General features: G+C 44.1%; 1 protein-coding gene across 5 annotated transcripts in view; it reads right to left on the bottom strand.

Moving 5' to 3' along the window:
* FARP1 (FERM, ARH/RhoGEF and pleckstrin domain protein 1) overlaps positions 1–26,614 on the bottom strand; it is a 234,433-nt gene that overhangs the window by 94,502 nt on the left and 113,317 nt on the right. The window lies entirely within an intron of this gene.

The following is a 26,614-nucleotide window of genomic DNA, read 5'->3' on the forward strand; positions in this document are numbered from 1 at the left end:
ATAATAACTTCTAGCACCATCAGAGTCCAAGTTAGGGTCCCTTTGTACATATATTAGGGGGAAATAAAGCTAACGACAGACAATGACCAAACTTAATTTTTCTCTAACAGAGAATGAAAAGGGGCAAGTTTCTACCTCATTATGCTTGGTACCAAGTGCAAAACACTGAATAGAGTCCAAAAAACATCTTAAGTAATGCTATAGTGATGCTGCTGCACTGTGTTGTCCTACCTCATAAAAAGCAGAAACAGAATAAATTACACAAAACTAAGTGACTATGGTGGAATAATTCATATAAATGGAAGATGGGAATTGCATTTGACCAAGACAGGATGCAGAATTTGCATTACCTAGGCACAGAGTTTGAGTGGTTATTTTTAGAAGAAAAATGTATACCACCAGTTTTGGTATCATGAAAAATGTTGCTAAAAAAAGTTCCAGATTTCAGGTTATACGTATTTGTATGTAAATAAGAGTTTTTTAAAATATGTACTTACACATGCAATACTGTCACTGAAGAATCCCAAAGATATTCTAATTTGGATTATCAAGATTTTAAAAGATGTATTTAAATATCTAAGTTAAAGCAGAGTGGTCATTCAGCTAGGAAACCTGAATTTCTTCAGCCAGATTTTCATAAATATTCCCAACATTTGGAAGACATTTCACAGATAAAAGTGAAAATATTTTGTGGAGTAAAAAGCAATATAGCAATAAATTATCCCCCCACCCCACCCAAACTTTTAACAGAGCTTTTTCGACAGGCCTTCAGTTAAAGCCAGATTAAGATCAATGGACCCCCCTCAGGCTCCACTATGTCATCCACTATGCCCCACCCTTGATGGATGGCTGTGGGAATTAAGAGGGTTTTAAGAGGGTTTTTGCCATCTTGGCATGTTGGGGATAGACTTGGCTTTAGGGGACTAGGGGCATTGTTTTCTGTGAACTACCTTGAGTCCTTGGAGGAAAGCAGTCTATAAATCCAATAAATAATAATAATGAAAAATAAATTCATTTTTATTACAATTAACAAGTAAGACTATTTCAAGAGGTGAATGTAAGATTTAATATATTCTGAACTATCCTTTGAACTCTAGACTTCTCTTTATAAAAATACACACTACACTTGACAGGAAAGTTGAGATGCTTTTGACAAATTAATTGCAAACAATGTGGGTAAATCTATCTGGCTTTAAAAGCCACCACATACTGGTCAGTAATGTTCCAATCAGTTGCCATGCATTCATTTCCATTACACTCAATTTCCCAACTACAGCTGGAACAACGATATTTATTCTTCTTTCAATGGGGAAAGCTTTGGGGTCTGTAATAGCTTTAACATTTGTCTGACCCTAACTGAAATCCCCAATCAATAAACAGATGATCTTCTGCTTTAATCAGAGCTGTAATTGTGTACCTCCTACTTTAACGTGACCTTTTAATAAGGAAGTAGCTGGGGGGAAAACGGTCAGTAATGTTTACAAAACCCATGTCTTAGAAGGTTTTATCTGCTGTCTCTTTTAGAAAATTGATTTTTGTCTAGTTTAAACACAAGACACTTCATCAATTCAGCAAGACTCAGCTACCAACAAACAGCCAAAGACTTAATATTTCAACAGTTTTTCATCCACCAAACTGATAGCTCAAAATCTTGCAAGTAAGGTTTTCTCTATTTTGGCCCCAAAGTCCCAAAAATTCACATTTGTTGACAAACTTTTTAAAAAACTCCTAACCACCTCTAAATTGAGATAGAACCCGATTTAAAAGTAACTACAGATGCTGGAATTATTGTTTTCCTAAACCCATTTGAAATACAGTCTCTTTTTCTTACAAAAATGTCTTTATCATTCACACTTAAGATAGAGAGCAAATTATTTGAAAGGGGGAGGAAGTGTTGTTTGGGTACTGTGGAAGAACAAAATCAAAGTAACAAATGAAAGATAACAGTAATGGACTTAAGAAGGCTTACAACAGTACAAAACCATCATATTGTAAATTATTAAAATGGGACACTAGTAAAAAAGGCAAACACTGAATATACTACAATGCAAAGAACTCTCCATGAAAAATGCAGCCACAAACAAAAAAGAAGAGTTGGTTTTTAAAACCTGCTTTTCACTGCCTGACTCACAATCACCTTCTCTTCCTCTCCCCATCACAAGCACCCTGTGAGGTAGGGGAGGCTGAGAGAGCTCTGGCACAATTGCTCGCTCAGAACAGCTCTATCAGTGCTGTGAAGAGCCCAAGGTCACCCAGCTGGCTGCATGTGGAGGAGGTGGAATCAAACTCGGTTTGTCAGATTAGAAGCTGCTTGTCAGATTAGAAGGTGCCGCTCTTAACCATTACCCCAAGCTAGCTCTTCTTGAAAAAAGTTAACAAAGTGGATGCATTTTTTATTTACTCCGGCAGGCCATTCATAACGTGGGAAGCCACCAACGGGAAAAGGCTTAGATGCTTTTTTTGCCTTTTCTGAACATTACAAATACAGGAATTGCTTTCTTGAATGACCAAAAATCCAGTTCTGCTGCCAAGAAAGGTACCTTTGAGAGACCACAAACAGGGCACCGAAGCTAATGAGCATCCATGTTTGTTTCAGGCATCTAGCACACTCTCCACTGCCTCTGAAAAGGTTCCACTTTCCCATTATGGCTAAGTGGCCATCTAAGTGGCCGACCTTTAAAAGGTCAAAGAACTCTGAATTGTTTGCCTTCCAAATCTGTTGGAGAGTTCTTCAGTCTTTTGCTCTGACTTAATAGAAGCAGGGACAGACACAGCCTGCATATTACTGCTTTCCCAGCTACCGATCTTTATATTCAGGGATACGATGGGTTTGAATGGAACCATCTTGCACTATGGAATTCCATGGCGACTTTAAAAGAATAAAACCCCAAAGCATTCTAAAACACCACGCTGAGAAGTAACACCCCACTCACACAAACAAGAAACTACTCAGTGACTTCTTTAAATGCAACGTTGTGCTCCTGGACTATAAAGCAACCTATATGTATGTGTATATGTGAATGCTCATCCTGTTCATCTGCTGATTCCATCATGTCTCTTGTACGCTGTAAGAATGAGAGGTAGGATCAGTAATGTCAAATATAAGTGGCCACTCAATTATGGAGAGGTTTCCACACCTTTCTGGAAAGGTGTGCATCAAAGTTGCCCCCAGACTGAAGACTAGTTTTGAGAGAGAGATCTGAAGACAATTCAATTGTTGTTTGACTTCTTAGAATCATAGAGTTGGAATGTACCTCCAGGGTCATCTAGTCCAACCCTCTGTAGAATGCAGGACGTGGCCATAAGAGCCAAGCATGTATACAATCCCTTCTGCCCACACACTTACAATCTGCCTAAATTCACAGTATTAGCATTGTTGTCAGATGGCTAACTAGCCTCTGCTTAAAAACTTCCAGAGAACCCTCCACCTCCCAAGGAAGCCTGTTCCACTGAGGAATCATTCTGTCAAGAACTACTTCTGGATGTTTAGCTGAAAATTCTTTTGAATTAATTTCATCCCACTGGTCCTGGTCTGACCCTTTGGGGCAACATAAAACAACTCTGCTCCATCCTCTATGTGACAGCTTCAAGTACTTGAAGATAGCTATCATATTGATATCATATTATATTATATAAATACTAGTATTCAAGCCTGCTGTAATCAAAATACAGCGGGCGCTAGGCAAGGGAGCCCCCGGCAGCCATGCGCAGCGTGGCTGGGGGGGGCTCCCTGGCCGCGTCAGGCTGCCGGCCAGGGAGTCCCTGCCGGGGGCTCCCTTGCCTAGCGCCCGCTGTATTTTGATTTACTGAATCAAGCACCGGGTCATGTCTGACCCTTGGGGTGACGCCCTCTAGCGTTTTCATGGCAGACTCAATACGGGGTGGTTTGCCAGTGCCTTCCCCAGTCATTATCGTTTACCCCCCCCCCCCAGCAAGCAAGCTGGGTACTCATTTTACCGACCTCGGAAGGATGGAAGTCTGAGTCAACCTTGAGCCGGCTGCTGGGATCGAACTCCTAGCCTCACGGGCAAAGCTTCAGACTGCAGGCAGTATAGAAGAAGAAGAAAAAAAGAAGAGTTGGGTCCTATATGCTGCCTTTTCTCTACCTGAAGGAGTCTCAAAGCAGCTTCCAATCGCCTTCCCTTCCTCTCCCCACAACAGACACCCTGTGAGGTAGATGAGGCTGAGAGAGCCCTGATATTACTGCTGCTCTGTCAGAACAGCTTTATCAATGCTGTGGTGAGCCCAAGGTCACCCAGCTGGCTGCTTGTGGGGGAGCGCAGAATCAAACCTGGCTCGCCAGATTAGAAGTCCTAACCACTACACCAAGCTGGCTGTCTATATAGAAATTAGATGAAGTTTGCGATGATGATGATGATATTACTCTTACACTTAAAACAGCCTATCCTCCCTGAGGTCAATCAAACTTGGAAGAAAGTTAGAATAAGCTTAGGTCTGCGGATCTGATTTGATTATATAAAACTTTCTTGAAAAATCCCAAATGTAATTAAAAAATTCTCTTTAATCTAGGTAGAAATAAATTTGGCAATAAGAAAAACAAGAAGATACACAGCAATAAACAGTGGCTACTGGTTTGAACAACCTGCCTCTTTAACAACTTACTGGAATTACATGGTGGAATACCAAGACTATATATTCTAAAATCAAAGAAAACGCATTCCAAGCAGAAATGGGCATGGTGTTGAAAAAGACTAGATATCACTTGCAGATAAGTAGTTGGCTACATAGCAAAGCCCTCAGATGCCTACATTTCAAGTGATACTAAGGTTAATGATTTGGTGTTTTGGAAACATAGGAATTTGTGAATTAACTTATCTGGAGCATGAAGTACCCATGATACTATGTGAAAATGAGATCCCTGAAAATCATGCCAATGGCACACATACAGGCAGAGAACATGCATTGCTCCTGTTTACACAACATGGTGACCACCCCTTTCAGGGTAGTAAAGGTAAAGGTAAAGGTATCCCCTGTGCAAGCACCGAGTCATGTCTGACCCTTGGGGTGACACCCTCTAGCGTTTTTTTGGCAGACTCAATACGGGGTGGTTTGCCATTCCCTTCCCCAGTCATTACCGTTTTACCCCCCAGCAGCAAGCTGGGTACTCATTTTACCGACCTCATAAGGATGGAAGGCTGTGTCAACCTTGAGCCAGCTGCTGGGATTGAACTCCCAGCCTCATGGACAGACAGCTTCAGACAGCATTTCTGCTGCTTACCACTTTGCACCACAAGAGGTTCTTGTAGAGTAACACGCAATTTGAGGTCCCCAGGTACACACTGAGGAAGCTTAATGTCATATGTCAACTAAAATTTGTGCATCTTAACAGATCTGGGATTTGCTAAACTCTAGGAGCTGTATAATTTTATACAGGCTAATTTCTGGATCAGACTGTTTTTCTAAATGGCTAATGTCATAATGGGCATATACAAGTTAAACAAGAGGCTGATATTATTTTTTCCTCCCTGAAATTGTTTTTTGCAAGAACTGAATGAAGTACATTCCCTTGGCCTCTAAGCTATTCAGAAGTACACAGTGTCCCTTGTCTCTTCACAGAGGCAGAACCTAGGTTCAGAATGCTCATTAAAAATACTTCAGATTGAATTTCATAGTCCACAACTTCTGCAGAGGAACATAATACCACCATTCAGATGAGTTTAGCCGCACCACAAATACTGTGTAATGAGATACGGACAATCCCACTGCCACCCCAACCCGATGCACCTCCAGTAAAGGAAGAGAGAAACTTTCCAGTTTTATTGCTGTAGCTTTATTTTTCAGATAGCTTTATAGCTTGACAAAATGTTCATGTTGCAATAGCTCCATGCTTGGATCTTAAACTATCCCTTTCTGGCTTCCGTTCTGATTTTGTTCCCTCAAGAGATGCTGTTGAAATATGGGCTAATTATATATTTTTCAATGGAAACAAACTGGATTTCAGAAAGTTTACAAGCAGAAGCTAAAACTAAGAATTACGAACACTGTGTGGAGGCTGCTGCTGAAAAGTCTTCCTCTTCTCTTGCTCCAGACCAGGGGTAGTGAAACTGCGGTCCTCCAGATGTCCATGGACTACAATTCGCTGGCAGGGCTCATGGGAATTGTAGTCCATGGACATCAGGAGGGCCGCAGTTTCACTACCCCTGCTCCAGACCTTCTGTAAACTAAACTGTGAGGCATAATGTCACAGCACTGGGAGTTCCCTGCACATGTTGGCTGACGGGGAGGAGGGGGGGAACAATGACATTGGATTGTATACCTCCTTCTATTGACTGCCACAAAAGGAGAGAAAAGAAGGGCACACAGATGCAATCTTCCTAGCAACTCATTTCAATCTCAAAAGAAGGGAACTCATTCAGTTGTGGCCATGGGCTGAAGATTGGTGAAGATGGTGCCCCCTGAGGCCCTTCTATGTGCCAATACCAACTCCACCTGCTTGCACTTGTGTTTCATGCTACTGCCTTTACTGAATCACTGAAGACTCTTCACAGAATCTTGAAGGCCCCAAGACTCTGACAATGTACACGGATGCTTAGGCTGGTACAGTGTTGGAAAAAGGAATGGCAATGACATTTCTTATATCAGGATGCTGTGATAAAGAAAAGACCTACGAATGCCCTCAGTGAAAGAAATAGTAACAACTCCCAAGTGTCATGGCGCCTAGAAATCTCATGGCAATACCTAGTATTCTCAGCAGTCAATTTTCTGCAGTGCTACTTGCTGGTGCTCAATAAAGACTGAGGTTAGCATTTTGAATGATGTCAAGCAGGATCTGTATTTATATATTGCAATGATAATTTTGCTATAGCTTCAAAAAAAGCAGGAAGAAACTGACAAGTTTAGGATTAGGGTTTGTTGCAGCAATAATGATTATGGTCATTATAGTATAAAATCCTGAAGGTTGAAAACTAAGTCTGGCTCCTAAACTTGTGTGTTGGCTCCCAAAGACAAGGAAAATTGGTCAAGAGATGCTCTTGGTCAAGTTTGTAAACGCTCCCCCCCCTCCAGTGTCTTCCATCTGTGTTTTAATATCTAAAGCAAAAGCATCTACAACAGGGGCAGTCAAACTGCGGCCCTCCAGATGTCCATGGACTACAATTCCCAGGAGCCCCTGCCAGCATTTGCTGGCAGGGGCTCCTGGGAATTGTAGTCCATGGACATCTGGAGGGCTGCAGTTTGACTACCCCTGATCTACAGGATCTCGTAACAGATAAACTGTAACTCACCTATGCAAAGTGATATTGCAAAGGGATTTGCGCAAGAAATGCAACTACCAAAACAATTAGATTCTGCTGATAAGTATTTTTTAAATGTTGACCTGAGAAAAGTGTTTTCAAGAAAGGCTTTCTTTACCACTCTCCCTATACATAAAAATTACACCGCTATACGATTAAAATAATTACTTAATGATCTTCAAAGTGGCTTTTAAGATGAAATTTGCCCTTTCTTGACATTCTTTTCATCCACTTGAAGGTAAGAGCAGGATTTGAGCAGAATATTTTACTGTGAAATTAATCAAATTACCTCTGACCTTTTCTCACACTTCCAAGTTTCATATGCCTGAATTACACTTCAAAAACGATCTCTTACAGAGACTCAGTCCTCTTCAAACAGACTTTAAAATCCATTTTAATAGCCATTTGCTATTTGTATCAATTCAGACACAACCATTTTAGCAACCAGCTATTTTAGTCACCTTTTCATACAAAGCATCTGGTTGGCAAAGCGAGGTAAACTGCTTTCTTCCATTTTCAACTTTTCTTTGTCCTCCTGAATAGTTGTAGTCCAGGGTGGCTCATGCTGGCAGTGCCTCGTGGGAACTGTAGTACATGGACATCTGGAGAGCCGCAGTTTGGCCACCCCTGCTGTGGTCTGTTTAAAATGTCTGCAGCCCTTCCAGTAGTGCTGCTCTGCCCCCCCCCCCAGTCTTTTTTCACAGCATGGTCTTTCATGCTTTTTCTTAGGTATTGTCCTGTGCTGAGTGCTATAGCACTAGAACAAAATAGCACTTCAGGTCTATAGCAGGAACACTGAAATGCCCATGTTGCTATTTTGGTCTACCGCTGTAGTGCTCAACTTAGAATGATTTTTTTAAACCCTCAAGAAAGACCATGTCTCTAATAACCAACAAAAAGTGCAATAATACTTCCTCAATGAACATGCTAACTGAAACATGCTTGCCTCATAACAGTCCAGTTTTAAAACTACAGGTTGTTGCTAACAAAGACGTGGTAAGCCCAATAAATACCTTCAAAAGTCAAGAATGTGAAGCGGTTGATCACTTTCTCCACAAAACCCATGAAACCTTCTATTTTATTCCTACTGTTTTCCTCCAGAAACCCCTCCATCTAAATTCCCCACTTCTGCATCACGGGGAAAGGGAGGGGGACTGAATGGGAAAAGCCGAAGGGAATAAAGATGGGATGGAACTATATTAGCTCACTTCCAGTGCTTCACCACTACAAGCTGTGCCCTCCACCCCAAGTATAGGAAATTGCTGTCTGATTGGGCCCTTATTTCTCCCTGGAAGTGATGCTGCTTGTCAGGTTATGAATTGCTACTACTAATCCTTTTACCTTTCAAAAAGGAGAATACCTATTTTCCCCCAGTGACCTGCATCATTCAATGACACTGAGACAATTAAGGTTTTGGGTGGAAACTGAGACATGGGATTTTTTTTTTTTGGGGGGGGGGTTCATACTGCGAAATGGATCTTTTTTTGGGGGGGGTAAGGGATTCTAACATGATGCAAAAAGCTCTGAAACATTAATACACGAGTATTGTGGCACCTTAATGTAGGCTTTCTTGACGGCCCTGGAAGGGTTTCCCAAATGGATGAGAATTAATTGTTTTAAACAATTATTAAACATGTATTGGGTGATATGACCATACACGACCATGTTGACCCCTCTGGCCAATTATGGGCCTGGAAGGGGTGGGGCTGTGAAGGATCCCTGGTGGTCATGTACACAGCTATGCTTCCTAACTATATTCGGCACAATCACGCCACTTCTAGAGTTTCTCCAAGCCTCAAGAATGTTTCAAGGGTTTCTCAAAGGTAAGAAAGTTGAGAAAGGCTGCCTTAAAGACGAAGACATCTGTTGTGATGGAAGCTTTTGTGAGCCTGAATAGCAGTCTGTTAAGCGTATGAAGTGTTAACATTCAGTTGACAGGGAGATTTTTACTCAAAGATACAAATAGGAGAAGGATGGACAGAGAGTTACCACAAAGAGAGGCCAGGAGGCCTAGTTTCCCAGGACACAAATGTGTTATGTTACAGTGCAGATAACAGAGGAAAACAAGATCCAGTCAAAAGCATATCCTATTCAATCAGAATCTTTGGCCAAGTGTTCAAAAAGAAACTCATTCTGGAACGGTGAAACACGAGTAGATGCAAGGTAGACAGCAAAGCCATTCAACAGAATCCAAACCAATCCACGTGTAACACGAAAGTGCTTCTCCTATGCATGAGAGGGGACAGATTTTCAACCTGGTGGAAACCCTCCTCTCTTATGGACTGCCCCTGTGGTTGGTAGCAATCTCTGGGAAGGGCTGTTCAAGGAGCTGCTTAAAAGCTTTTGTATATGCACAGAGTACCCAATTTGGATCCTGGCTACTGAGCTTATATACTAAATATCAGCTCTTTTACCTACTCCTCAGAGTTCTTGTTGCAATAAAGAATCCTCCGTAATTTGAAACCTAGTAAATACTTTTTAAAAAACAGGTAGGCCAACAAAATCTGGGCATCTCAGTCCTAAGGATAAAAATGGTTTGTGGAAGTTGAAAGTGCCATCAAGTTGTGACTCCACAGGGATTTCAAGGCAAGAAGTGACACGGGGGGGGGGGGGGTCTGGCACTGCCTGCCGCTGCATAGCAATTCTGGATTTCCCTGATGGCCTGCTATCCACATACTAACGAGGGCCAACCCTGCTTAGCTTCCAGACAGGACAAATCTGCTCAAGGCATTCTATTCCATCTGATGAAACAGGATCTACCCTATAAAATCCCAAATCAAAATAAGCCTCTGCAGCTTTCTACAGAAACCTCTACATCGTATTTACTACAATGTATTATACACACACCGGGTGTGCATGACATAACTTGTCTTTTTCAAATTATGAAAAAAAAAGACTGTGAATTAATTCAAGGCCACACCAATCTTCTATGGTTGACAAGATGGATCAGCCATTTTCCTTCTTTGGATTATTGAGAACTTTTAACATTTTGCATCTAAAGAGCTTCTGACAACAGATAGTGTCAGAAAACTGGGTAAGGTTATGCAAATTGCTGCTGTGCTTTCCATACTAATGCACCGTAGTAGAAACTCTTTGCATCGTCCATGCAAAACATTGCTAAGGTTTCTTTTACAGCCTTCAAAGGAAGACAAGCAATTTATTAGTACAAAAGTAGTTCTGACTATAAGGCACACAGATGTTACTACTAGTAATCTCCTCTTTCATCAGAAAGTAAGTGACCCAGACAGATGAGTGACCATTTCTCTACTCCCATTTTAATTACAAGTTAATTACAGTCTTCTGTCGGTAATTAAATGAACGATAATTAAATGAACAAAGCTACATTATACTATCCCATTACACACACACCTAACTATATAAATAACTCAAAAGACAAAGTACTAAATTCTCATCAAGACATTACCTGGGCAGCATGTCCCTTATTTTGACAGGGTTGAATCCTACACTACTCTGGTAATGGAATGACATGAGTTGTCAATACTGGGAGATTCACTTATATTGGTGGAGGACGAAGTCAGGTCAGCCATTTATTTCACATGATTCCTTCTCAGCAGGGAGATATAACTATTAGGTCTGCGGGTTTAGTAAACACAGACGCAGCCCTTCGAAAGCAACCAGTTTTTTATTAGCTCCAACAAGAAACACTAAACAGCAAACACAAGAACACATGGAAATTACAGTATTTGCTGGTGTATAAGACTACTTTTCCCCCCTGAAAAACATGCCTTCAAGTAGGGGGGTCGTCTTATATGCCGGGTGCACTTCAGTTGGGATAGACATAGCTGCCCATAGTACTGTATTTTGAGTGGAAATGTTGAGGGGTCGTCTTATACGCCCAGTCGTCTTATACGCCGGCAAATACGGGTATATACATTTCAGACGGCCTGCCAAGGAACCTGACTGGCCCTTAATGGAGCCCACAGATTGGTCCATTCTCAGAGTCCCAATTTAGTCAGCGATTGGCTAGATTACATTCCCTCATTTGCATACAGTGTAGAAGTTGAATGTCCACATAAGCAACACTAACCAACAATGATTATGTGGTTCCCATGTTGTTCAGTCAGCAAGTGAGTCAACCCGTAGTCTTAGGTGGGCAAATCCTCAAGTGTGGTGAGACAAAATCTGTTTACAGTTATATCTTGGAGGAGGGGAGGCACTATTTTGACATGTGGCTCATACCAGAAATGCCAAAACAGGAGTCTGGCACTCGATAGGATCATTCTTGGTAGCCTGTCAACAGAAATTATACCCAAATGGAAATCTGCTCAGAATGCCAAATGCAACAGGCGTTCTCAGCCGGGGGTTCGTGAATCCATGGGTTTCTTGACACCCTGTGTCAGGAATCGAGCTGAGCCCAGATAGTAGAGTCTGTGATAAAGACACATCCGAGATTGTTGCAAATCCAGGGAAGAACAGAGTCTACATAACAGCTAAAGCAAGCCAAGATCTCCTAAGCAAAGATCTTGACAGTAACAAAGGACAATAGGCACATCCGAACAGATATAGGGTTCTCGCGATAAGGGAGGGGGTACAAAGGCATTTAGGCAGGAGAGCAAAGGACATCAAAGGTGCCTAGGTTCACAAGCTGCCAAATGGCCAGAGTCTAATCTCTACGGCTATATTTCTGTTGAGACTATGCTGTTTATGCAAGGTCGGGGGAAGAGAGTGATAAAGTGAAAGGAGGAAGACATCCTGCTGAGAAAGGGAGGGAGTCTTGGAGCCTGAGGGCAGATTTACCACTTTACAACCCGTGGCCTTGCCAGGCCATAGGAAACAAAACTAAACAGGCATGTTCATGACACCCTGTTAACGTTTCCCGATTGGGTGGGAGTTAATTTTTTATATATGTTTAAAATTTATTAAACATTTATTGGGTATATGACCACATATGGTCATGTGAATTGCCCCCCCAATAGCCAGTGATGGGCCTAGAGGGGTGTGTAGAAAGGGGAGGGGCCCTGGGTGGGCATGTACACAGCTATCCTTCCCAACCATATTCTGCATGACTGCACAGCTTCTGGGGTTTCTCGAAGCCTGAAATGTTTCAGGGGGTTCTCAATGGAAAAAAAGTTGAGAAAGGCTGCTCTACAAGATAGACTTGAAAAGCTGGTGTTTAATTTTCTCTGCACAAACTGGGGGACGGGAGGAGACTCTAAGTGGCAAAAGCAAACTACTGGAAGCTGCTGCATTTCAGCTTTTCAGAACATTTATACTAGTTGGAGGAAGTACTTGACATACTAAAGAACCCCAACCAAATTCCTTGTGATCCTGGAGTTTACCAAATATCTATTGCTTTTGTTTTCTCTATCCATGCTACTCTGATACTCCAGAGCTTTACAACTCCTGTTGCATCTTACAAAGAACTCTGTGTTTTTGCATTGCTCTGGATCACCCACATCCTCCAGCAGCCAGTACGCTGCTTGCTGCTGCTACAAAGGGCCATCGCCTCAGGATTCTGCCTCACTAGCTCCCCCAACAGTAACACACCTTTGCATTATTCATAGGACCCCCTTCTATGAAATGAGCAATTACGCAGTGAAAGGGATGCCTGTGTTTGGGATGTTAACTGCTAAATAGACAGCAGCTTCTGTTTTCTTCCACTCTTGTTGAAAAATTGACACCCATTACATGCACTGTCATTTTTAAAATTATCATTTCAGTGTATTTTCAAGTTCATCCCATTTCTAACAAGGCAGGTAATAAGATCTCAATTAAAAATACCTAAAAGTTCCTAAAAGCTTCTCAGATAAGAGACTGAATATGCTGTCACAATGCTGTCTTAGTCACCTGTAGTTGGGGATGCTCAACTACATACCCTCAAGCCTCAAGCCTCAGAAAAAGAAAAGAGAGGGTAATTTTGTCCTGAACTCCTAAATCCAGGAGCCTTCATTATATTCACAACCCTCTCTGATCCTTCTTCCTGTCCTTTCCATGAGCTTCCTTTTAAGCCCTAGACTTCCCCCTTAATTCCCTCCCCTTCCTCTTCCTAGCCCCACCTCCCTTTCCCAGCTGTTCCTTGTCTTCATTCCCTGCGGTGAGCCAACCCTTGCAGCCAGTTCCTCTCTAGGCACTCCTCTGGAGTAGGTGATTCTGCAGCTGGCTTCTGGCTCCCCTCCACTTGCTCCTCTGAAGTAAACAATTCTACGCTGGCTCCTGTCTGTGAAAGGGGTTGCCCCCAATGTCCCGTGGACTTCGCTGGACCCTTCTTCATACCCACAGGACTGTTTTGGGGTGCTAGGCAGTGCATCTCTCCACCCAGTCTTTCTCTCACATAAAATTAAATAGCAACAATGTCATAACTTTCCTAGTTGGATTCATGCCAGTTGCACTGAGAGGGTTAATGCTGAATGTAAGGAGGAGGAAGATAAAGAAAATCATCACTTGTGTGGTTGCTAGGCAACCATGCAAGCATCCCCTATTGCTCCTTGATCCCTGCGATCTAGCATCTCTCAGCTATCAGGAAGGCAGAGGGAAATAGATGGCACAGAGAATGATTTTTCTTAAAGTGGTGGCAGGGGGAGCTGTGGTGGTACCTCCTCTGTCTTCTCTCATTCCCCTAATGAGAGGGCACCCTGGAGGTACAGTCTACCCAAGCTACACAGCACTCAGGGTAAGATTGATTGGACAGCCAACCAGGACTTTATAACTATGCTCAGAAAGCATACGGAAATGGCAGGCCAGAAACCAACATAACACCTCTTTCGTATTCCTTGAAGAATACTGTGAAAAGGGATGTTTGGCACAGTGGTTAGAACACCAGTCAAAGGCTAAAGATATCTAATCCCTAACCCTCCAAAAAACTCAAGTAACTGACTTTAGTCAAGTCTCTCTTCCCACAGGGTTGTTTGATAAGTTAAAGTGGAAGAGAAACATGTATGCTTCCCTATGTTTCTTGAATTAAGAGCAAGATAAAACGTGTAGCAGGAGAAAAAGGATGAAAACAAAGCAGAACTCTCTAGGAATGAAAGGGAATCACAGCCCATTGTTTTTCCTATAATCCACTGCGTATTCATCTCTGAACTGGCCCAGTTCCAACTTGGCTGGAATGACACTTGCAAATGATAACATGATGGGCTGAAAGACTGGGCAATCAGTAATGCTTGTAAAATACTCAGAAATGCACTTGCCGCACTGCACAATTCCTTTTAAATGAAATTGTTAAAGCCTGTAAAATAAAACAGCTTGAACTTGAAGCACTGTATAAAAGTCCTAAGTGACATCATTAAAGTGCTACACAAAGTTTCAATCATTAAAGTTCTACTACAGTACAGGTTTCCAAAGTGGGCAGTACACCTCCTCCAGGGGTGGCGGAAAGGTCCAAAGGGGCGGTGAGAATTTTTGGAGCTGTGGGGTGTGTGTGAGGAATTTTGGGGTAGTAGAGGGGCAGCAGTCTGACTCTTCCTGCTGTGGCTGCGTTCTCCTAGCAAGAGATGTTCCAAGGTGGCTTGCCACTGTGTGCCTCTGGCTAGTAACAACCCTGGACTTCCATTCCAGTGCTGACCAGGGCCAACCCTCTTTAGCTTCCTGAAGAAAATGACAGCTTCAGAAGGTGGGCTGGATGGGATCACATTCCTACTGAGCTCCTTTCCCTCCTCAAACTCTGTCCTTCCCAGGCTCCACCCTAGAACACCAGATATTTCTTAACCCTTCCCCAAAAGTCTCCATCTTTGGGAGGCTGGAAAAGTCTTCTGCTTGCTCCTGGCCATGGAATCTTCCATTGCTTGCTTCTCTCTCTTTCTTTTTCTCCGTCTGTCTTTCTTCCCAACGTGGACCTAAAGTGACTTTTACAAATGACTTTTTCTACACTGACTGCCCAGGGCCCAAAGCTCAGGAGCTGGAACTGGATGTTGTCTTTGGAGAGCTCTACAAGCCCCCACGCTCACCCAGAGCAGGTGGGAGCAGGACAGCATGCCCCCACTGTTACAAACTGGGCTGAGGTGGCTCCAACTGGCAGGCCCCTCAACAAGAGCCACAGGAATCTCAGTCACTGTATAACAAAGGGGAATAAACCCATGGAAAATGAGATATAAGAGCCTGTTCTTGTGGGCAGAAAGGTTCACCAGAGAAAGGTTTCTGTGCTTTATTTGATGTTTTGAGTTTTCCCATCCCGTAACTTTAATTTTGCTCTAATTTTGCATGAATTAATTTGGTTTATTTTCTGTTTATAAAATAACCCCCTTCTGTTTCAGAGTCCTTTCCCTCTTCTTTTCTTTTCTTTTCTTGAATGTTCATCTGAACTTGAACCTTGATCTCGTCAGATTAAGATCCCAAGTACTGAAATACCCCCAAAACATGTGTTTTGTTCTGTGATGGAATGGAGACACCTTTGCAGGGTTACAGTACACATTACTAATTCACAATTAAAAGAACAAGAATCCACTCCGTAAGCATTTTACACTTGCTCTACTTAGAAATAATTCATGTTCACCACAAATGTCCCAAGTGTGCAACATCAATGCATTCATAGTTAAGTGAATAGCCTGTCTGTTTTTATTACTGGAATTTCTTTAATCATCTTTTAACCAATAGCTATGAAAGAATCAGCTGCTCAGATGCACAGAACATATGGCATCTCATGCTGTGATTTCAAGCATTTTTTGTGTGGAAATAAATCAGATTCAGACCAGTGGAGTTCACATCCCCTTTGAGACTGAGTAGTTAGGCTTAGAACTTCTCCACTGTTGTATTTTGCTACTTAAGAGCTGTTCTGTAGCAATGAGCCTACTTTCTTGACTTCTCAAGATTTATTTAAAGCATCTGTTCCATAGCAAATACACTTTTAAATATCTTTTTCCCCCCACTGCCTGCAGATCTTTCAACTTGACCAAAAGGGCTTATCTGTAAACAGCCCGTGGCGCCACGGGCGCCACGGACTGTATAAAGGAGTAAGGGGTAGTGGGGAGGAGTTAGGGCGGGACCGGTCCGGGATAAAAACTCGGGGGGGCCAATCAGGAGCCGTGAAGCGGCTCCTGATTGGCCCCTCCGAGTGTCAATCCCGCCCCAAGCAGAGAAGGCTCCAGAGAGCCTCGGGGGGGTGGATGGGTGGGGGGGGACGGGAAGCCTTCTGCCGCCGGCCGCAGCGGGCTCACAGCGTTGTAGACGCTGTGAGCCCGCTCCGCCCGGCGGCAGAAGGCTCCAGAGAGCCTCGGGGGGGTGGATGGGTGGGGGGGGGGACGGGAAGCCTTCTGCCGCCGGCCGCAGCGGGCTCACAGCGTCGTAGACGCTGTGAGCCCGCTCCGCCCGGCGGCAGAAGGCTCCAGAGAGCCTCGGGGGGGTGGATGGGTGGGGGGGGGGACGGGAAGCCTTCTGCTGCCGGGCGGAGCGGGCTCACAGCGTCTACGACGCTGTGAGCCCGCTCCGCCCGGCGGCAGAAGGCTCCAGAGAGCCTCGGGGGGGTGGATGGGTGGGGGGGGGACGGGAAGCCTTCTGCCGCCGGCCGCAGCGGGCTCACAGCGTCGTAGACGCTGTGAGCCCGCTCCGCCCGGCGGCAGAAGGCTCCAGAGAGCCTCGGGGGGGTGGATGGGTGGGTGGGGGGACGGGAAGCCTTCTGCCGCCGGCCGCAGCGGGCTCACAGCGTCGTAGACGCTGTGAGCCCGCTCCGCCCGGCGGCAGAAGGCTCCAGAGAGCCTCGGGGGCTGGATGGGTGGGTGGGGGGACGGGGAAGCCTTCTGCCGCCGGCCGCAGCGGGCTCACAGCGTCGTAGACGCTGTGAGCCCGCTCCGCCCGGCGGCAGAAGGCTCCAGAGAGCCTCGGGGGGGGGGATGGGTGGGAGGGGACGGGAAGCCTTCTGCCGCCGGCCGCAGCGGGCTCACAGCGTCGTAGACGCTGTGAGCCCGCTCTGCCCGGCGGCAGAAGGCTCCAGAGAGCCTCGGGGGGGTGGGGTGGATGGGTGGGGGGGGGACGGGAAGCCTTCTGCCGCCGGCCGCAGCGGGCTCACAGCGTCGTAGACGCTGTGAGCCCGCTCCGCCCGGCGGCAGAAGGCTCCAGAGAGCCTCGGGGGGGGTGGATGGGGGGGGGACGGGAAGCCTTCTGCCGCCGGCCGCAGCGGGCTCACAGCGTCATAGACGCTGTGAGCCTGCTCCGCCCGGCGGCAGAAGGCTCCAGAGAGCCTCGGGAGCGTCGGTGGGGGGGGGACGGGAAGCTTTCTGCCGCCGGGCGGAGCGGGCTCGCAGCGTCGCCGCCCGCCTCACCTCCGCCCGGACTACGCCGCCGACGGCCCCGCGGCCCACAACATCGCCGCCCGCCTCACCTCCGCCCGGACTACGGCGTTCAGAAGCCTGCCAGATCAGGAGCCGACGCCGCCAAAAGGTACGCCGCTTCCCCTCCATGCAGCCCCGGCCCTCCCCAACACCTTCTGCGCTCCGCCGTGGGGAAGGGGGGCAAGCCTCCTGCGTCCCTGTGCTGGCCTGTGCTACGCCAGCCAGGCCTACCCTTGCCCCGTGCCAATGCCATCTAGCGCCCATTTTATCTACAGTAAAATGGGCTTAAAATCTAGTATAGTATAAGATGCAAAGATACGTCATGCCTTTAAATTATGATCAATTTCAGATTTTGATAACAAACAAGAAAACCAATACTCTTTGCAACACACATTCCAGAATAAAACATAAATAACACTGAAGTCCCCCAAAACTATCAGTTAAAGGAACTGCAGAGCCCAGGTGGCAACCACCTCAAGCAGGTTCAACAGGGCATTAATGTACTTTTAAAACTGATTTTTATTGTATTCTGTTATGTCCTAAGGACTTTTTGGCTGAAATGTGGTCTATACAGAAACTACGAACAAGTCCTTTCTGTACCTTCAGACAACTTCACCTGTCAGTTCTATTTGTAGCAGAATAACTTGGTAACAGAATATATTAGTTGCACCTAGATAAGTTATAGTTCTTAGAAGGGAAAAGAGGGCACCAAAACACTGTCTACCATCTTAACCCAAGGCACATAAAATAAATAATAAATATAAGCAGTATGGCACCCACGTAGAAGTTTCAATGATCTGTCATAAAGCAAACAAATGTCGTGTGTTTGTTTGTGTATGTGTGTTTGTGTGTGTGAAACAGAGAGAGAGAGAGAGAGAGAGAGAGAGGGAACAAGAACAAACTACTGCCAGAATTTATTTTAAACAAGGAAGGGAGAAAGCAGCTCGTTTAGAAAACTCACACCTACATATGAATGTTTATTCAAAGCTTTTATTGCAGTCCCACGAGGCAGAACAATGGAACTTCTATCCTCGCTGCCAGATTACTAGGAGGCCTGAGATGCCCATCTTAATAACCGACATGGTTTTTGGCATATGGACAACAAGGGACACCCGGCATAATTTCCTTCTTACTGAGAAGGTGCCTGACTGAAATTAAAGGAGGTGACAAAGTCGACAAGTTAGATAGGATTCAGTAGCCATAATCCTGAAGTCTGTTTTTTCACTGTTATCTGCAATATGAGTGCTCAGCCAAAATCGCATGGCATGAAGCTGGATGTGGAAGGGCAGGATGATTTTCACTAAATCCCCCCCGCCTTCCGGTGCAAATCTCTGGCTTCCATGCAGTTTCTGGGAGTCCTCATCCTTTAGGGGCAGTATTTTGCAGGGAGCGAGGGATCTGGGACAGCAGCAAGACGGGGAAGCTAGACATTCATGCTCTGTTGATTGAAACCACTTCCACCTGCAGGAATTTCCCAGTGGATTTATTTTTTTAATGTATAGTCCACCTTTCTTACTGACACTCCAGGCAGATTACACAGGATAAGCTGATGCAATCAACAGGATGTAGCATTTAGTAAGCAACATAATAGAACTAGGCTTTACAGAAATCTGAAACAAAAAGTATTGGAAGTACTACATTAAACAAAGAAGAAAATGATATTACGGTCAGTAGAAAACAATGCAAGAAAGCAGAATAATACATACTATATGTGATTGTCTGCCTGAAAGTCTAATGGTTCTACAAGAATGTTAAGAACATAAGAATAATCAAGCTAAAGCAGTCCAATTAGGATTGTATGCTCCGGCGTACTTCGGCTACCCTAAGTCCAATTGTCTAAGTGTAGAGTCCTACCTGAGAGCCTCTTGTGGCGCAGAGTGGTAAGGCAGCCGTCTGAAAGCTTTGCCCATGAGGCTGGGAGTTCAATCCCAGCAGCCGGCTCAAGGTTGACTCAGCCTTTCATCCTTCCGAGGTCGGTAAAATGAGGACCCAGCTTGCTGGGGGGTAAACGGTAATGACTGGGGAAGGCACTGGCAAACCACCCCGTATTGAGTCTGCCATGAAAACACTAGAGGGCGTCACCCCAAGGGTCAGACATGACTCGGTGCTTGCACAGGGGATACCTTTACCTTTAGAGTCCTACCGGGCAACCACGGTGGAGGGAGGGGGGATTCGACACACTCCTCACACAAACAAAATGGGAGTGAACCTTATCTGGCTGACAAAGAAAGCCAGTCTTCATGTGACAGAGAATACACAAATAACTACATGTATGCAAAGATGGCGAAGGAGTCTCTACATGTGGCTGGAATTAGAATGCCCAACCTGAGCAGCTTCTGTTCAGGCACATCATGGTGTGGGACGACTGCCCAGTTTGAGACACCTTAAGAAACAATAAACTACCAAACATGTTCATTCTCTGAAAATTGTCTTGAAGATGCTTTTCATACCCTTTGAAGCAGTAATTTCTAGATGGCAAACAAAACCACTGTAGTAGAAGTAAAACAAAACAAATTACCACTTGAACAGGTAAGCTAAATCATTCATTCATTCAATTTCAATACCATCCTCCCCTATCTTTCAGCTGCCAGAGAAAACATTATTTCAAATGTTTAAGAAGCCTGCGTCCTATATTAAGCAATGTTTTTAAATTAATATTTTATAATAACATGCAGCCTTTTGGTAACCATCAAATAGTGCATATGTGGCACCAACACCACAAGCCGAGCATACTGGAAGTACATTAAGCAGCATCTAGCTGCACCGGAAGAAAGACATTTCCTTTCTAAACTGTCCACTAAGGCAACTTATGTCGTCATAGCTAGGTCAGGTCAAACTCCAGGAGCAGTTTTTGGTCTCAAGCTGATACGTGAACTCACACGGGTATTCATAGAGCAAACCAGAATTTAAATTGAGTTGACTGAGAATGAAGAATCCCGATCAGCTTTTTATTCCTGTACGAGACAGTATGCTATCTCAGAACAACCAGCGTGAACTTAACCAAATCCTGCCACCAAGATAGTCCATACAGGCCCTTGTGAATCTCCTCCACTGGTGTATGCTAATTTAGCAGCACAAAATATTACGGGGAGGAGGGGGGGGGGCTTCTCCTAAGGAACAAAAAAGAATATAATGCTGTTTCCTCTATGCACTGATTTTCCTTGTGCTAGAATGGATGCTACTTGATACAGTACTTTCATCTAACCTTAGAGTTGCTTTGTATTCAGAACAAATGTAATCATAAAACCCAAATGTAGATATATGCAGTCAGCCAAGGTTGTCCACTTCATACTCTCTACATACCAAGATCACATGTTTTAGAAGCCACTACCTTAGTGGAAGACTTGAGTGTCAAACAAGACACATTTGTTTACGTTGGTCTCCATAGATTACTACAAGACTTCAGAACTGCGCATGCGAGGCTGTAGATGCCAGCAATTACTAGTGGTGTCAGGAGAGGACAGGCTGCCTGCCATTTATAGAAACCGCATCTTTAAGTAAGTTAGGTAAATTAAATTATTATGCTAAGGCTTGGGACTATTACGGGCTCACGGTTCTTTTAAACTGCCTGCGGGATGTGGGATTCTTTGCTAGTGATAGCTCAAAAAGATCAAGCTTCAGATTAAAGGGGGAAAGAACATGCACTCCTATAGGTATGATTTATGCGCTTTGGCAAAAACACACAATGCTTCACCAAACAAATAAGCCATGTTGGGGGTTGCATTCAAAACTTGGCCTGATTTCTGTTAATTTGCCTTTCTGACTGCAACCCCCACGTGCCACCTCCCACAAAGTTCCTGAAAGCTCTTCTGACCTCCATGAGTGACTTTCTGGGAGTGGGTCAGTAATATGAAGGGTGAGGCAGCCAAGATCTGTTCTATGAGCAGATCAAAGCTTGCAATTATTTGGATCCAATCCAGCGTCTTGCTGGTATTACAACACTTGCAAAGCCACTTCAACTGGTTAACAGGCAAGCCAAAACTCAAGGGCCGCTGAAGTTAAATGGATTTGTAAACAATTTCAGAGAGACTGTCTGATCTGTGTCAGCTGCTTGGGTGACCCAATAATCTCGGCTGCATTCACGTCTTTATAAACCATGCACTGTTAACTTCTAGCAGATGATGGGGATGTACGCTCAGAGGGCAAACATGCTGTACCCCCATCAGTAAATACAAATTCCAAACTTCAAAGCACTGCTTGCTTTTTCTTAGGGCTTAGAGCTAAAGAAATTCCTCTTTCAGCTTTTTACAGTCATTTGCCAGTTTTATTACAGGAAACCTTGCTTGTAATTGCAATCATTCAAGTGCAGTTTTAAAAAAAGGGAGAGAGAAAGAGAGGACCTAAGACTTTCTAATTAAGGGATTTCTTCTGACCATGAACAGCATGGTCTTTTAAGAACTTGGAGAGAGGAAACAGTTGTCAGTTTGGAGATCCCTCTGTTTCTCACTCATATTCACACAGACATGTACACCCCATTCAAAAATACACAATAGATGTTAATGTCTTTTTAAAAGAAGACAAATTCTCTCATTCAGGTGTAAGGACACGAGACATGCTGGATCAGGCCAGTGCTGAATCCAGTCCAACACTCTGTGCCACAGAGTGGCCAAAACCCAGGGCCCATCAGGAGGTCCAATAGCAGGGCCAGAACTCCAGAAGCCCTCCCATTATTGCCCCTCGAGTACTAAGCTTACAATGCATCACTGTTCCGGAAATATTGTTCCTCTATACCTTGCAGTTAAATAGTCTAACAAGTAAGCCTGTCTTTGTTTTACCCTCCCACAATGACTATTGTTATCATCAAAACATGGGTATATATGGTTGATTTGAAAACCACTGTATTTTAACCTCTCTGTTATTCAATTATACACAGCCAAATTGCCTCTAGCCATCTCCAAGGAGGCTTCTTCCAACTTAAATGGCTGTTCCTCCAACAGAGGAGCCACTTAAGTTGGAGAAAGGATTCTTAGTTTGCAGGAAAGTTTCTAACTCGAGCCAAAAGGAAAAGTAGGTTCCAAATAAACTTTCTTTCGACAGTATGCTAGGATTCATCCAAATGCTTTTGTTCAAAAGTCCCTTTGATATCACAGCAAAGTTGATTTCTTTGACCTCTAGACCAGGGGTAGTCAACCTGTGGTCCTCCAGATGTCAATGGACTACAATTCCCATGAGCCCCTGCCAGCAAACACTGGCAGGGGCTCATGGGAATTGTAGTCCATGGACATCTGGAGAACCACTGGTTGACTACCCGTGCTCTAGACTATCTTAAGATTTTTTAAAAAGAAATACCATGGCATTCAAGAAATGTTTTAGACTTTCCCCTTTCTTGCCAAGTCTGATACTAACCAAGTGTGTCAAAATGGGAAGAATATTGTAGGTAGGGTGGTGGTGTTTTAAAAGCAAAGCAGAACCCAAACTATACTGTATTTAACCTTCAACACCTTTGCAAAAAGTCATTAGTTTATGCTCCCACTTAAAAGCTCAGATTTCAGAGCCTAATTGCCTTTTGAAAAGAGTTCAGCCTGTCTGGTAGCCTTAGGGAACAGACAAGCAAGGAAGCTCTGGATATTCCCCCATTCCTCATGGCTGGCTCCCCTCTCTCCCAGAATCCCATTTAGTCCCTTTCACCTCAACTCTGCTCCCCCTTTTGAGGACTATCCTCAGGACACTGGGCGTTTTTCAGCAAATAGTACAAGATCATCTTTACAAATCACAAGAGTTCTTGAAAATGCTGTATGGAGCCACAATGAGAATTCAATCCATGATACATAGCACGCAATTCAGCACTTTCTTCCAGGAAAAGAGCTAGGCCCACTAACAATGGCTGTTTACACAGAAAGGTTTGACAGGAGGTTGAGAAGAATGAATGCTCAAGCAGGATGCATTGTCCATCAAGGAATGGTTAGGGATGCTAGCCCTCAAGTGCCACCTGCGATGTCTTGCTATTACAACTGATCTCCAGATGATCAAGACAAAATGGCTGCTTGGGAGGGTGGGCTCCGTGGCATTATGCCCTGTTGAGGTCCCTTCACAAACCCTGCCCTCCCGAAGCTCCACCTACAAAATATCCAGGTATTTCCCAGCCGGCAACTCTAGAAATGGTACAAAACAAATATCCTGGCAGGGCCTTTTCCCTTAACTGGTACTGATAAGTATGGACTACATCGAGTCCTTAGTTGATTCATGGCAACTTTTTCAGCATTTCCTCTCAGATGCGTTTGGTCATAAATATTGTACTGCTTTGATGTCGATGAAATTATTGTTATTATATGGCCTTTCTATTGCTCCTGCCATTACGGCTTCAGTCTGGACATGAAGATAGGGAATAAAATTCTCTTTCATTTTGTGAAACTCTGGGGTTTCCTGATGGCCCTGGAAAGGTTTCCCAAATGAGTGGGGGCTAATTAATTTGTTAATATATTTTAAAATTTGTTAAGCATTTATCAGGTGATATTTATTTATTATATTTATATACCTCCCTCCCCTGAGGCTCAAGGCAGTTTACACAGAACTTAGCAAACAGGGAACAGTACAAATAACTTTGTAGTTGTAAACAGTAACAATACAGTGATTACAATAGAACAGTGGAACACTAGAACAATGGTAAGAACAGTAATTTCACTACAGCATAGTGACGGCCCCGAGAGTTGGACAAATCAGTGATGGTTTCTATGGGAGGAAGGCTCAGGGGCAATGGAAGGGGCTTTGTTCAGGTCCACCTCAACCAAATGCCTGGTGGGGGAGCTCCCTTTTGCAGGCCCTGCGGAATTATTCCAGTTCCATCAGGGGCTTGATCTCTGGGAGTTTGTTCCACCAGGTTGGGACCAGGATGGAGAATGCTCTGGCCATGGTTGAGGTCAAGCGAGCTTCCTTGAGGCCAGGGATCATCAGGAAATTGGAGATAGCACAGTATAAAGTTCTCTGAGGGGTCATGTTGATTCGCCCCCCCCCCCATGGCCAATGATGGGCCTGGAGGGGGTGGGAATGGGAGAGGCTCTGGGTGGGCATGTACAGAGCTATGCTTCCCAACCATATTCTGCATGATCGCATTACTTATAGGGTTACCTGAAGCCTGAACATGAAGCCTGAAGAATGTATTAGGGGGTTCTCACTAGATACAACTTTGCATATTGAATAACATGTGCGTTGCCATGTTGTCATTATTTTTAATTTAACATGCCCATGAGCCCACCAAATCATAGAAAGGGTCTCTAACAGGGTGTAAATGACTGGAGACAATGGTTGAGAGCTGAAGCCCAACAGACAGGGAGTCAGTATATCAGACAACTAGGCTCAAGACCTTCGCATAGTTCAAATCTAATGAAATTGTATAGGATTTGCTAGAGGGCGTCACCCCAAGGGTCAGACATGACTCTGTGCTTCCACAGGAGATACCTTTACCTTTACTTTTTTACAGATGACGCCGTTTTCTTGAAACTGTTTGCTGCTTATGAACCTTGTTGGTACCCGTAACTTAGAATCATTTACCCTCCCAAAATAGCCAATGATGGGTTTGGAGGGATGGAAAGGGGTTAGGCCCGGTCATAAAAATCCTTGCTGGCTTGTTGCACGTGGTAGTGACTTGATTCCAGACAGGTAAGTGCTCTCATTTTAACTTAACTGCATGGGATGGCGGCGGATAGTGGTGGTACTAGGGGGCAACAGAGTGGTGTATGCCTTCCCCCACCCCATTCCCGGCAGAGTAGGCCATTGGGCCATTTCTGGTGTTGGGGGAGTGAGGATAAAATAAATAAATAAACAATATAAGCACAGTTTTATTTATACAACAGAATTCTGAAAGGCAAGAAGGAGTGCACACATGTTTCCTTGAATGAAACTAACTGATAAAGATTAAAATTGGCCATCTGACCCCCACATGTTTAATTCTGATCTGAAACAAAAAATGCAAGATAAATATCTAGTGTTTGGCTTGCAGGAAAAGGGGGAAAAAGGGACAGTAAAAGGAATCTACGGACTGCAAGTCAGGAAAAATTCTCATCCGTAGCAAAGCTGTTTTCAGTTATTTCAGGATGGATAAATTACAAGGCATAAGTAGCTTTTGCTGTTCGTAACAGGGAAAACATGCTTCATTTCTTTACTTCACAGATCATAAAACTACTCTCTAGTTTTTTTTCAAAAGAGAATAATGTGGGTAGTTCAGGAATATAATAGGGGAACTGTTGCTGGTAAAACATTTGACTAATTCTATTAGCGGCATTACAGGTTTAGAGATTACTACAGCTACAGGCTTCTCATTCTGTCGAGTGACAATGTGGTGACACTTCTGAACCATCTCCTTCAACACACCACGCACAGTCTTTTCCACATATACATCTGATGGAAATATTAGTTGCCGAGAAGCATGAGACAGAAAATAGTCTGATCTGTTTAGTGGTATTCATTAGCACTTAGTGACAACACACATGGCTTGCAAATTAATACCTGCTTACATAACATCTATCAGGCTACCCCCTTCTTCTACATTTCTGCTCATGATGATTAGGTTAATACGGAAACATTAGCTGACAGCAAAGTGGAAATCATTCTGGGGGCACAAGTCGCAGTGTTGAGTCCCCTTTCCAAGCACATCATTTTAGTTAAAAAAATGCCAAGGGCAAAAGAAAAGCAAATCCTTTAATTAACTAAGTGAATTTCAGGTTAAGGTTAGGCACCGTCATTTGGCGTAAGCCCCATTGATCTCAGTGGAGCTTGATTCTCAGGTTGCCTAGGATCAGTCTTAAAGTCTTAAGCCTGTTGAAGTTCCATGAAAATCAGAGGGACAAAGTGTTTACAATACACATTTTAGAAACTCTGAATCAAATGGTACTTGTGAGGTTAATTTTTCATGTCTCTACCCACCTTCCCGTATCCTTACATACACCTGCATTTACAAATTAACGCCCCAGTTTTCTTCATAACAGAGGATACACAGTGGCTTACAACAGTGTTCTCCTCTTCTCCATTTCCTCACAACCAACACCTGTGAGGTAGGTGAGGTTGAGGGTTGAGCGCTCTGGTGTGCTTCGGCCGCTTTGGTGAGCACTCAACCCTAGTTGAGACTGATCTGTTTAGTTGAGACAGTGGGATTGTCAAAAAGTCACCCAGTTAATGTCTGGTGCACAGCAGATATCTGAATAACTA

The sequence above is a fragment of the Paroedura picta genome, chromosome 6 (assembly GCF_049243985.1).
Source record: "Paroedura picta isolate Pp20150507F chromosome 6, Ppicta_v3.0, whole genome shotgun sequence".
Lineage (NCBI taxonomy): Eukaryota > Metazoa > Chordata > Lepidosauria > Squamata > Gekkonidae > Paroedura > Paroedura picta.